This window comes from Perna viridis, chromosome 2 (genome assembly GCF_037379345.1).
Source record: "Perna viridis isolate PV_CMFRI_1.1 ecotype Kerala chromosome 2, ASM3737934v1, whole genome shotgun sequence".
NCBI lineage: Eukaryota > Metazoa > Mollusca > Bivalvia > Mytilida > Mytilidae > Perna > Perna viridis.
The window spans coordinates 33,012,695-33,026,668 of NC_142446.1; the positions used below are offsets into that span (position 1 = coordinate 33,012,695).

Below are 13,974 nucleotides of genomic sequence, written 5' to 3' on the forward strand. Positions count from 1 at the left end.
CTTGGATACGGTTAGATCTAGGATTAGGTCTTCGCTTGATTACAGTTAAATCTATAGTTTAGTCTAGGGTTAGGTCTACGGTTATGATTAGTGTACGGTTGGGACCAGGGGTTAGGGTTAGGATTAGGTCTAGAGATAGATCAAGGATAGGTTTCGGTTAAAGTTATATTAGGGTTAGGTCTTGTGTCTGGTGTTTGTCAAGCTTGAGGCCTTTGATTAAAGTTAGATCTAGAGTTATTTATGGGGTAAGGGTAAGATAAAGGTACTTGTTTCGGTTCTGGGTTATGTTTAAGGTTAGTGTTCGGAATAGAGATAAAGTGTTTGCTTTAATGTGAAAGAAACTGTAGTGATAAAGTTAGAGCTAGGTTTAGGGACTGAATTTCATATAAGGTCTAGTATCAAGAAAGTTGTTAGAGTCAACCGTTAGATCTACGGTTATGGTAAGGATTACGTTTATGGTTATGTGTAGAGTTAGGCCTTGGGTTATGTTTAAGGTTGGGGTCAGATGTTGCTGTTTGTCTAGGGTTATGGTTAAGTCTATAGTTAGGTCATTATGAAAGTCAGACCTAGAGTTTGTTATGGGGTTAGGGTCAGGTCTCGTTACTTGTTTAGGTTCAGGTTTATGACATGGATCAGTGTTAGGGAAACAGTTAGAAAGTTAGCGTACGGGTAAAAAAACTAGGGTTAGGGTTAGAGTATCGGATAAGGTCCAGTGTCAAGGAAGTTGTTAAGAGTTAAACGTTAGATCTAGGTTCAAGTTAGGCTTAGGGGTATGGTTAAGTGACGGGTTAGGCTTAGGTTTCTGTTTAGGGTTGGTGTCAAGCCATGGTATTTGTCTAGGGTTACGTTTAGGGCTATGGCCGACAAATGTGAGAAATAGTTTATCGATTAGGTTACGGTTGGAGAAGGAGATACACTTGCGGTCGAATAAAGTTAGTTGAAAGGAAATGGTTAAGGGTAGAGTTGGGTTTGAATCTTCAGAACTTCAGAATCGTGCTGGGTTACTTGCGTCTATCGCGGGTTTTGTAATGGTTAAGGCTTTGTGTTATGAATGTTATTGTTAAAGCAAGAACCTTCTAGTGTTAAGCCACTTTTCAATGCTGCTGAAGCAGCTGTGCTTATACGTTAAGGGATATTTCTGCTGCTGTTTCTGCTCGTATTCGGGGTCATCCTTCCTGCTGCTACTTGTATATGAGGTATTTCTGCTGCTGGTGGTCGTCTTTGGGGTCATCCGTCCTGCTGCTGGTTGTATATTGGAGGTATCGTTGCTGCTGCTTCAATCCGCTACTGCTCGAATATGGGCGAAAGGCTACTGCTTTTTGTTGTAGCTGCAAGTTTGTGTGTTATTCGCGAGGTTCATTGAGGTTTTCCAGTAACTTGTGGTATTTTCGAGAGATGTTTTTCAACTGCATTTAGTGTCATATCAAGATGTTCATGCAACTTTTAAAGTAAAATGAATGTTTTCTCTTAGTTGTAGATATTCCTGCTTTAAAATAAAGGCTTCCTTTGTTTTCTCGGGTTTTGTTATGATGTTGCACTTTGTTATTCTTAATCAGTTTGTATGATGTTAAGAAACAAGAAGAAATATGTGTCCATATTTTTTATTACAAATAACATACAACACAAAAGAAAAGTATATACATAGTCACAAGTATAGTCTACACCAAATGTGTTGTACAAGATGACCTCAATAAACAATTAGGACCAAAATTGAAGGGCTGGACCTGAAAACAAGGACATAAAGTGCAAGATACCCTAATAGAGTTATAAAAGATGATATCGTAAAACTTTCAATTCTATTAAAAACACTTAATTTTTCTGGTATCTGAAGCCTTATTTCCCTGATAACGACCAAAGCCAAGGTTGATCAACATGGATTTCCTCCGATAAAGGAAGACAGATACAAGAAGACTCGACCCCATGGAGATGGTTATAACTGTCTTACAAAGACGTTTGGAGCTATCGAACATTGATCAAACTTGTGTGTCGTACAAAATAGTTAGCACAGTATACCAAGAGAAAGACGGCAATCCAGAGAGTCCCTGTGACAACTGTGAAAAATAAAACTAAAGTAAATATGAAGGGAGAAGATGCAACAGAAGACTTATGAAGATGCGGTATCGAAAAGGCAGATACATTGTTGTGCCATAACTTTAAATGATACAGTTTTTTCCCATCCTGCAATACTTGCCCAGAAATGGAGTGGAATTTAACGATTATCGCCGATGGCGAAAGGAACATATCAGTAGAGGTGCCAAGATGTAAATTACGCACGATTGATTCCATTAGGGAAACTGTCCTTAGTTATATATAGAAAGAATACCAATATATCAACCTACAACAATTAATCCATCAATTATCAAATACGAGAAAAATATTAAAATGTTCATAGCTGATCGAAGTAATTGAGTTATATATGTGTACAAAAATATTCATGAAACGGTCTTTATCCATGACAACAACTGGAGACCGAGTACAAATACGGTTGTAATGTAACAGTGTTCTGTGTTTCACATATGGACGAACGGTTTGTAATCGACCCTATGATAGCATCTCTGTGTACTGATTTTACGTTTATTTGCATTTTTCTGGATGGCAAGGTGATGCTCTGATGAATATTCTTCTGGTTTTCGTGAACCAACCGGTTGTGCCTCTTTAAGCTGTCTTTCCGACTCAATATTTTAGAACAGCGAGAACAAGGAAACCTTTGGTTTAGAGTCATATTGGATATATTCACACTTGAACACAATTTCCTTGTTGAACGTTCCACATGAATTTTGCCTTCATGTCGTGTTCTGTTATAATTGCGTGTATAATTCCGCATATACGACAGGAATAGGATGGAAGGTCGTGGAAAATTCTGTGGTGATGGATAAAATTCTGTTTGTTTTCAAACAAATGCTATGTTTGTTTCATACACGATTATATCCATCACTACCTACGAGGTCAATGACCGATGTTTGCCGAAGCAAGTGTTCCAAAGATAGATTTATCGTGTAATATATGGTATGACTTGGCTTTGTGAAATAACAAAAAGAGAAACAACAGTGGCATAATTGATCGAACTTTACCTAAAAGAGCCCCTGGTTGGAAGTAAGCAACTTAATTCGAGGCTTGGTTTCAACACAAACAAATACTACAACGAACCCAACCCCCGGAAGAAACCATGCATCAAAAGCTAACTTCGAGGTTAAGATTCATACCTTTTCTCTGCTGGAGGTCTGCAAGAGAATGACGATTTCGAAAATGTCCTCCCCGCGACCGCACGCGATTGGATCTCACACGTTTGAATTTCATTGGTCGCAATTGACACATATGAATTTCATTGATCGCAATCAAAATCATTTGAATCCATAGGACGACCTAATAAGGAGGCGGATCTCATTTTGAACTTGACGGCGTCGGACAAATACACTTTAGCAAGGGGTGGAAAGGGTCAAAGATCAGTGGTTAGAACTGTCAAAGTCCAAAGGGTCGGTGGTCCACTTCCGATTATGTGTCTTGGAATAACATCAAAAAGGTTGGACGATGAAATCGTAAATAAAATTGATAATAACTCTCCTTACATAAAGAGGGTGGGGGAGTACAAAAACCGTTGGCGACAGGATAACAAACATATTTACTATCAGAGCCTCATAACACGGGTCAAAGTTTGAGTGTAAGTAACTTGAAAACATACTTTAGCAGGAAAAGGTTCATTCTCCTTAAAAAGATCCCATCATACAATACTTAAACAAAAAAGGGCGTAAGAAACAAAGTATGAATGAAAATATGGAGAGAAATTTTAATTTGTGAATGGCTTACCCTCATGACTGGTCAAATCTAGTACACGCGACATGTAAACATTGAAAGTATGAAAAAGAAACCGGTTTACCCGATAGATCCCCATAACACGTTCAAAGTATAAGTAACTTGAAAATATACTATTGCAGTAAAAAGTTCAATCTCCTTATAATAAAAAAAGAAAAACATTAAACGAGCACACAAGTCTCAAACAAAAAAAGGGCGTGACAAACAAAGTACGAATGAAAATATGGATTGAGAACTAAACAACAACAAATCAATGCTTTACCCGAAACAACCCCATAACGGATCAAATCAAGTAAACGCGACATGTAAACATTGAAAATATGAAAAAAGGAGTTCACCCACTAGAGCCCGATAAAAATGAAAAGGTAGAATTCGTCTGTTATAGGTGATGAATAAGTCGACTATATAAATATAATTATAATAAGAATGAAAGACAATACACCATTCAAAAGCTCTTAATGTGCCGATTGTAAACATCAATTGTAAACCTTACGATAGCCAGTATAATCTTTAGACGTTAGTCAAAATAGAAACATTAATTATTCAAACTGAATACAAAAAATATTAAACATAACTAAACAAAAAAAAAAAATGATAAAAATTTATTTCTTAGTGGTAAACATTGCACAACACGTCCTTACACCAGTAATGTATTCTTAAAGCAGAATAAAAACTGTTAAAAATCAATACATGATCTATTGAAATCACCAGTGAAATGGAAAGTTTCAAACATCTGTCTAATCCGTGAGACTTTTATTCAAATTACACAATCAATTCAACATCGCAAGGAGGAAAACAAATCAAAATTTAAAATCTATTCAAAGTGCCCATTCAATTATTACACAAAGACAATGAAATTACAAATAATTTACAAAAAATAATTTGGATAGAGTACCCAAGTGTAGTTTGTTCAGCATATTTTCTAATCGGCGTTGCGATGTCTATTTTGCCTTTTACGGACTGATTTTAAGTTTACACGATCAACATATTCCAAGGTCACACGTCATCATGAAATTTTAGCATAGAATGGATGTTAAAAAGACATGCTGGCTACTAGGATTTTTCTTTAATTTCATATTTTCTTTCATTTTAAAACTCGTTATGTGCATTTTTTAAGTACCGTACTTCAAACATGCCTTTATTTAGCATCTTAGCTTTCTAAAGGCATAGGCAATGGGCCGTATTAAGGTATTTTTATCATGGGTAGGGACAATTATTGCACTAACTTAACTTGGAAAAGTTCAAGTACTTATATATCTTGGGCTCATTACAAAGCTACTACACTATATAGTTGTATTTTAATATACAAAAGCTCTTTTGAATTGCGGTATTTGAAAACAAATACACCGATTAACGGTGAAATGGAAGAAAAATGAAATTTCGGAATTTTCCTTTTTTTTTTAAAGAAACACATTATTGTCGCCTACGCTCCTGAAATAAGCAAATATGTTGGATGCATCGATAATGAAAGCAATCGCCCGCAACATGCCCAGTGCACACCGTTTATATATTAAAAAAATAACATTTTGGTTCATGTTGAGGTATTTTTCTATGGGTAGGGGTGGTAATTTTTGCACCAAATTGACTTTGAAAAGTTCAAATATTAATTTCCTGGCCGATTTGAAAGCTTAGACACTGTACAAATCTACTGTATCACACAAAAGCTTGTTTAAACTACGGTATTTTCAAAAAAAGATGATAACGGATGATATAGAAGAAATTCTGAAATTCTGTAAATTCCACTTTTTACGATTTTATAGTAATTGTAACGCTATAAAAAATCACACGCCTGAACGGTTCATATATTTTGGGTAAATAATTATCTTTTGAATTATGAATGCCTAAAATATGAGTTTCACATTCGGTATGCTGTGAATGAGAATTATGTTTGATACTGAGACCAGTTTCCTCGGGGAAGGGGTTAAATTTTTAAACATTTAAAAAAAATCTTTCTTGAAAATCAGTTAATGTTGGTTTATTAAGTCAGGAAATTTAATTTCTATCGAATGATTCAAACTTTTAGACTTTTTAGTCGAGTAATATCTTGTAGAGTCGAAGCTATGCGAGTTTTTACGAGAAAATTGAAATTCCCATTTTTTGCATTTTTTATTTTTATTATTATTATTATTTTTTTGATTTATAAATTATGACTACGAAAATCGCCACAAGTCACCCCAGAATCAGTATAAGTATCAGTTGTGAATATCCCGAACATAAATAACAGATACTAGTAAGCCTTTTTTTTTACTGAAGAATAAATACTCTTTGGGTTTTTGACATTAAAATATGTTAATTTAAGCGATTTCTATGAGACATTGTATTCATTTTGATACAAAACCAAAGTGCTACCACAACTTTATTGGTATCATTGTAAAGATGAGGCATTTGGCAGCATATTGATACATAAATAACGCTGTAAAAAAGAGCAAAATTGCGTAAAATTCATTTTTAGAGTTTGCATTTTCAGTGGAAGGTTTGTCTTTATTTTTGGTATTCGCATTTTTATTATTGGAATAACTTCTTAAAATGTCATTTAAAATTAGAGAAATGATTTTAAAAATTGAAAGGTGTAAATAAGTTAATTTTGTTAATTTATATATGGCATATTTGAGTCGAGTATGATTCTTTTGCAGGTAAAAGTTCTTTGTCTAATTAGTCGCCAAAGTCAATTAAAGGATTACTTATCCCGCGCCCGAGCTTGGGTACTTATTTGTCGGAAATTTTTCATACGGAAACATTGTAGTTTTGAGCTAATTGAATTAAAAATGTCAAGCCTGATGAGGTTCCTTTATAAGCCATGCACATTTTACTTTCCTCACTTGACTATGTGGAAATAAAATGTATATAGGTTGAACCTTGTCTATTTTAAGGTTTGTAAAATTGTGACTGATTTCGATTAGAATAGATTTTTGTTTAGAGTATTTTTCTTTCAAGTTTTGAGATGAAGCTTCCTTATTTTATATTTGAAATTGGAAATTATCATATTGAATTTAGGTCCTTGCACTATGTTTAATAAATAAAACGAAAGCATCTACTTGTAAGGTCCCGCTAAGATGTGTGTCCGCCGAGTCCCTTAGAAATCGCACAATTAAAATCAAGCGAGTTTCCCCGCAAAAATGAAATAAAACGGAAAAGAATCAAACACGGATAAATCGGTTACATCTCCTGGAAAGACCAGTTCACAGCATAATACATACATGTGTGAATTTACTTCGTTTTGCAGAAAAAACAGAAGTTAGAAGTATAAAAAACGTACACAAGATGTTCCAATGACCCTAAATAGCTCACCTAGTTATTTGTTTTTTCAAGGACAACTCTAACAAGGAGCTGTCCAACAATTTTGACTCAATGAACACTTTGGTAGGACTTATCATAAGGATCCTTTTATCAATTGAACGTTTCATTCTATCTATTATAATTTTCAAGATAGTGGCTGGAAACTGCTATAAACATATTTTTTTGTCTTTCAAGGGCAAAAAATTTAACAAGGAGTTGTCCAACAAGTTTGATCCCCACAAACATTTGTAGGTCGTATCATAAGGATCATTTCAACAATTTAAAGTTTTATATTATATATCATAGTTTTCAAGATATTTGCTAAAATCTTTAAAAAAAAATCATTTTTCACCTTTCAAGTGCAATAGCTCTTACAAGGAAACGTCTGACAACTTTTTCTCCCTGGAGACTTTAGTAAGCCTTATAATAAGGATCATTTCAGCAATATAAAGAATTTGGCAAAACCTAACGGTTTTGGAGATATATGCAAAAACTATTGTCCGACCCCTATGCTCTATTTTTAGTAACGGCGTTCATGTTTTTCAACAAATCAAAACTCCTCACAAGATACCACAAGGAACATTCATACTAAGTTTGGTTGCAATTGGTCAAGTAGTGTCAGAGGGGAAAATTTTGGAAAGAAATAATTTAAACATTAAAAATGATTTTTGCCTCAACGAGGTATAAAAAGTAGCCAAAAATACACAAAAGTTTTTTTTGTTTTGAATTGATCAGATATGTTGAGTAAATCATTAACTTAATTATGAATACCTAAAATATGAGTATCACAATGTCAGTATGCTGTGATGAGAATTATGTTTGATACTGAGACCAGTTTTCTAGGGGTAGGGGTAATATTTTTAACATTTTTTGAAAATTCTTTCTTGAAAATATAGTTTTGGTGATTTATTATTGTAGAAAATTAAATTAATTTAGTCACGCAATAACTTGTAGAGTCGAATTTATGCAAATATATTCTGACTACGAAAATCGCCAAAAGTCATCAACAGAGTCCCAGGTGTATCAATTGTGATAATATTGAACGTAAATAACAAATAAACTATTTTTTTTACTATGGAATAAATACTCTAGGGTAACTGGATAGACTTACCTAGTGTATGTCGTTCAGCATTTTTCTAATCGGCGTTGTGACGTCTATTTTGCCTTTTACGGACTGATTTGAAGTTTACACGATCGAAAAGTTCCGGGGTCACACGTCATCATAAAATTTTTGTCCACATCACGTAAAGAAGAAGCCCCGTGCAGGTCCGGGTGTTAAAAGAATAGGCCTGCAGCAGCGCTAAGCTTGTCGTAAAAGGCGACTAAATAGTGCTCAGAAACCTAGCCGGGGGCTAGGCGCTTTGCCCGCAGAGCAACTGGGATGTGTGCCCCAGGTGGTGGAATGGGGTACCCCTGGCGTGTTACATGCTGGGGTTGTCAGGCTATAATACGGAAAACCTGACCGCAAACCATAGTGGTGCACCGTGTTGGGAAAGATGCCACGTTCCTCGCACGTTAAAGAACCCTGCTGTGGTATTCGATAGGAGTAGGAACCTTTGCGCTCCGCCACAGGAGGCTAAATTGCCCGACCTTACCCATCCCCCTTTTTCCAGTGGCAATCAAAATTTGTCGACCCTATTATCCTTGTGACCCATCCTTTTTTTTCATTTCATGTTCATTTTATCATCCATTTCATGTTCATTGTCTGAATATAGCTGAAATATTGCTGCTCGGACGTTAAACCCCAACAAACAAACAAATAAACGTAAAGAAGAAACCACATCACGTAAAGAAGAAATCACTGCACGTAAAGAAAAGAAAATGCACATAAAGTATTACGAGATCGACATAACGTAAGGTTGAAACGACGTTATAAGAAAACCACTGCAAGTAAAGATAAATCCTCGTTTGTCTACCCCGGACTTGACTTTTTATGAGCAATTCGGCGGGTGTTTCTAGAATAGCAGAGGACGCTTACCCTACCGGTGCACCTGGTCCATGCTCCCAGGTTTTAGTGGAGTCCGAGTTGCTCATTTGCTTTTGTTACTTTGTATGTATGATTTTAGTTACTGTATGTTCTTTGTTGTGTATGTCTGTTTTCCATTATCTGGCCTTTGTCCCTGGATTACATTCTTTTGATCACCGTTATAGCCTTGGTTCCCTTGATTACTCTTCCACATAACGGAAATGTATGCTGACATAACGTAATCATAAAACGACAGAACGTTAAGACAAAATTACAGAACGTAAAGACGAAATTGCAGAACGTAAAGACAAAACGACATAATGTAAAGATGTTCCTACATAACGTAAATACAAAATGACCATATGTAATTATAAAACAAAAGCAAGTAAAATTGACAACACGTAATCACATCAGTATCTCGATGTGTATCTCATCAGACAGTTTAGGCGTTCCATACTTACCTATTTATAGTATACTATATAATGACACTAAGTAGGACACTTAATGAGGATACCTATGGGGGTCGTTTCCCCCTCCTAACCTTTAAGCCCCCCTTCCTACATCAAAAGGTCCCCATGTTCCCTTTATTGGTCCACTTCCGGTCACCCAAGGTCCACTTCCGGTTCCCTCCCACTACCGGTCACTTGCGGTCCATGACCACCGGATGTTACGTCATGCGCATGCGCATTGGGGCTAATCCCCTAATCTTCCTGAAAATGCTAATGCTAGAACTCCTAGTATACTACTAATCTTCATCCGAAGTCTGCAAGTCTGGAAAAAACTTTGTTACGGCGATCCATTGCCAAATATCAATAGAGAAAAATCATCACAACGCAATACTGTACAGGGTGAATACACCATTGAAAGAATAATTGGCAGGAAAAACTTCCAAAAAGAAGTAAGTTTAAAACTTATTCGTTAATTATATGTATAATTTGAGAATATTTTAATATACATGTAGAGGCTGCAAATAATTTTAGCCATGTTATTGTATGCACACATATATGTCTTTTCAAAGTTCCTTGATAAAGGATATTGAGATTATTATCATTTTGTGATTTGTTTATAAGTCAAGTAAAATTGTACTTATATATAGTTAAAAAAAATAACGCGCTTTGTTGTATTTAAGTAAAAGCTATAATTATGTCCCTTTATAAAAGACAGTGAATTTTTTTTTGTCATTTCAGGGAACACTATATCTCGTCAAATGGAATAATTACACTTACGAGGAATGTACCTCGGAACCAGTCTCATCTAAATAGGGATTCGTTGAATACTTACTTTCCGGAAGCAATAAGCAAGGACAGATTACAAAGTGCAGCCAGGGTTTTTCATGAGGCAGTACAACAAAGGTTAAACCAGAACAACAGAAATGAGACAAACAATATACGTTTTGATTTGGACATATTTCGTTACTGCTTCAACAGCGAGAGTTCCACATTAATCACAGATATTAAAGATCTGCCCAGACTGCCGTTGAGCGAAAGTTGGTTTTATAAGATTGACAGGAATGTACACGGACGGTCTATATCAACTTCCCAATTCGCTTAACTCCGAAATTACAGATGAGAAAAGTATATGTGCGGTCTGTTAATGAAATTGAACTAAAACAGAGACCATTTTAGTTCGTTCGGATAATCTCAGCAACAAAAGCATGTTGGGAGCATGCACCATATTGTAAAATCTGGATTGTTTTGTGCTCATTAGTTACATGTACATTGAGACAAAATGTCTGACCATTTGACTTAAGCAGATTTGACAAAATTTCAAAAGTAAGCATTGGAGTGACAAAGCTTACCAAAACGTTTAAATCAAATAACAAGATTGTATTGACATTAGTCATCAAATATCCATTTATCCGAAAACTGTCTTCTTCGAAACATTCGTACCAGAATTTGACATTCATGTATATAATAAATTGTCAGTTAAAAACTATGTGTTAAAAACAATCGGACAGACTCGAATTGCGATTTAAACAGATATGCAACGCTGTGATTAGTTTGTACAGAAAAAAATAATGGCGGAAGACAGAAATCAAAGCTCGATTTGCGAGTTTCAAAGATAGCCGTTTTTGAAAACTAAATCAAATTGATTAATGAACTAAGTATATCGCTCATACATTTTTTCTGAAGAAAGCGTTGCACTAACCGAAAAATGTCTGTTGCTTGCGAGAGACATTAGTGAATACAAAAAACAAGATAGAGAAAGTGTTCTGTCGGAATGTTCCGAGTTTATCAATGTTGGGAAAAGTTTTGAACACGCAAAGCGGACACAGCCGTACGAAAAGATAAAAACTTTACAAACCCATGTAGACAAAGCTCTATGGTTCACTGAATCATACGGACTTGCGCCCTGCAGTATCAAGTTGAAGTCTACCACTGGAGAGTATGTGACTGTTGATCTAAACCAAAACGCAGATAAAGAGTCTGACATTGAACGTATGAAAGACATACTTTATATATTGGACAAATTCAAAATTAGTGACCAGGCCTACCACGAGATAGTTACACATACTGCTGATTTGCCGAAACTAAATTGTGCGGCTACTAGAAAAGACGAATAGTTCATTCGAAATCTTTCGAACGCTTGGTAACATTCCAGGGGCATACTTAAGACTTAAGTTAAACACTTCATAGTAAAAAATAATATACGACCTCCAGTGAAACTGCAAATCAAGATTGCTGGTGATGGAACGAAAGAGACAAGAATTTCAACTTTTGTGGTGGTCATTTTCGATATTGACTGAAGATATGAAATTGTCGGCAGACGAACAAACTGTTCTAGCTATTATCAAATCTTCAGAAAAATATGAAAATTTGTCATCAGCTCTGCATCCAGTGTTTACTGAAATAAACGAAATTTACCCAGCGAGACAAATAAAAATAGGCGAAATCGCATACAATACAGAACTTTTCTTCGGAAGCGATATGAAGTTTTTACAGATTTGCTTAGGACTAGGATCATCAACCGGAGAATTTGCTTGTCCGTGGTGTAAAATTTCAGAAAGCGATGGCGGTGACATTAGCAAACCTTGGAATTTTTATTTGGAATTATTTTAAGTGACGTGCGATTAGTGAAACAACGCAACTTGCACGTTCCTCAAAAATAGTGAGTTCGGTGTAAAACACAAACCGCTAATGAATTTCGAACCCAATCATTGCGTTCCAGATGAACTACACCTCTTTATGCGTATTTTTGACGTATTTTTACGCCATTTGATAGAAGATGTTAAAGACTAAGACGACGAAGCAAGAATTCAAGAACAAAAAGTTGATTATTTAGAATCGCTAGTCGCAATGATAAGAGACTGTGGCGTCGGATTTGACATTGTGAAATCCAAGGGTCGCGGTGATTTAGACTGAACATCGTTGTGCGCGGGTGACATGAAGAAAATAACGTGTTTGCCAGATAAGCGTATGTTTGTATTGCATAACGGAACCCACGACGCCACTGTATAAATTTGGAAGAAGTTTTATAAAATTTACAAATACATATGTTCCCCAGAGTGTGAAAGAAATACAGAACAAACTTTCTTTAAAATTAAGAGTTGGGTAGAATTGTTCTTAAGTTTTAGTGCAAAACGAAAGGGTCATGGAGCAAAGAATATCACGCCTTATAATCACTGCTTGTTGTACAACGCCCCTTTCATTGTAGTTAACTACGGAAATTTAAAACAATTTAGCAGTCAGCCAACCGAAAAAATTAATGATCACATTAAGTCAATTCATCACACAAAAACTAACTTTTCGGATTGTGCGATGGATGCGTTGAAAGTGCAAAAGAGGTTAGAAACTAATTCCGAACATTCTAGGTCTAAACGACATGAAAAGAAAGATGCAGATTACTGGGAAGAAACTATCAGTGGCGTGAGGTCTAGAAAAAAAGACCACATTCTCCGGAAATTCGAACGGCGGCAGAGTCGTCGGTTCAGAAATCGGAGGAAAAACAACTAAATTATGGCGACATGACAGGAGCTGAACTGAAGTTCGAGTTCAGGAAACATGGTATTGTGACTAAAATCCGGAAGCAAGACAGACTGATACGACTTTTAAAAGACGCTTCAAGTGATAGGTCATGAATGTTAGTGATATTAATGATAATGTTTATAAGTACACGTATAAGACTACACGAAGATAATTTCTCTGTGTTCATTTAATATGTGTTCATACTATCACGCCATCAGTTCATTAATTATGTACCTATTTGCATTAATTTCAAATATTAAGATGTACACATTTACACGATTTCGATGTTGCAGTTTCTTTCTTTTTACTCATCTATATTAACTCTCTATTTTATTATTCTAGTTTTGAGTATTATCTGTTTTCACACAAACAGGGGTGATATACAGGAAGAAATAAAATGTATGTAAACGGAAGAAGAGAAAAATACGGAGACAGAAACAAAAAAAACAAAAACAAAAACAAAAAAACGTAAGACACAAAAACATCACGCAGAAGTCTGAGCTACACCTACATCGATTGGGGAAATAGACACGTGCACATACAAAATGAAGCTGATACAAGTACAGAAAAATAATTTCACCTATTCATATTCCAAGTCTAGTTATTCAAATTATCATAGTCCAACCAACGCAACTGTTTTTGAAATATCGAAATTTGGATAGTTTTGTTCACTGCACTTTAACTTTAAGGCAAAAACATTCATTAGCAAGTAAATGCCGACCGCTTTTCGCTTGTCCATCAACTTACGTATAATAAACCATTACAACTTTCAAGGAAGCATTCATATATGGGTTTAAAAATGTTGCAGTTAAGCTTACAAATAGGAAATCATGGGTTTGAAGTTAAAATTTATTCATATGTTTGTCATAAGTCGTCACAGAAATGGTGTCATCTTTACATTTGTGAAAGTGAAATTTAATCTCCCAAAAAAATACTTAATTTGATATTTTTTTTCAA

General features: G+C 35.3%; 1 protein-coding gene and 1 pseudogene across 1 annotated transcript in view; one reads left to right on the plus strand and one right to left on the minus strand.

The window, feature by feature from the left end:
* The window catches only part of LOC148624702 (uncharacterized), a 62,517-nt gene that overhangs the window by 46,343 nt on the left and 2,200 nt on the right, over nt 1–13,974 (minus strand). The window lies entirely within an intron of this gene.
* Nucleotides 9,274–13,296, plus strand: LOC148624705 (uncharacterized; annotated as a pseudogene).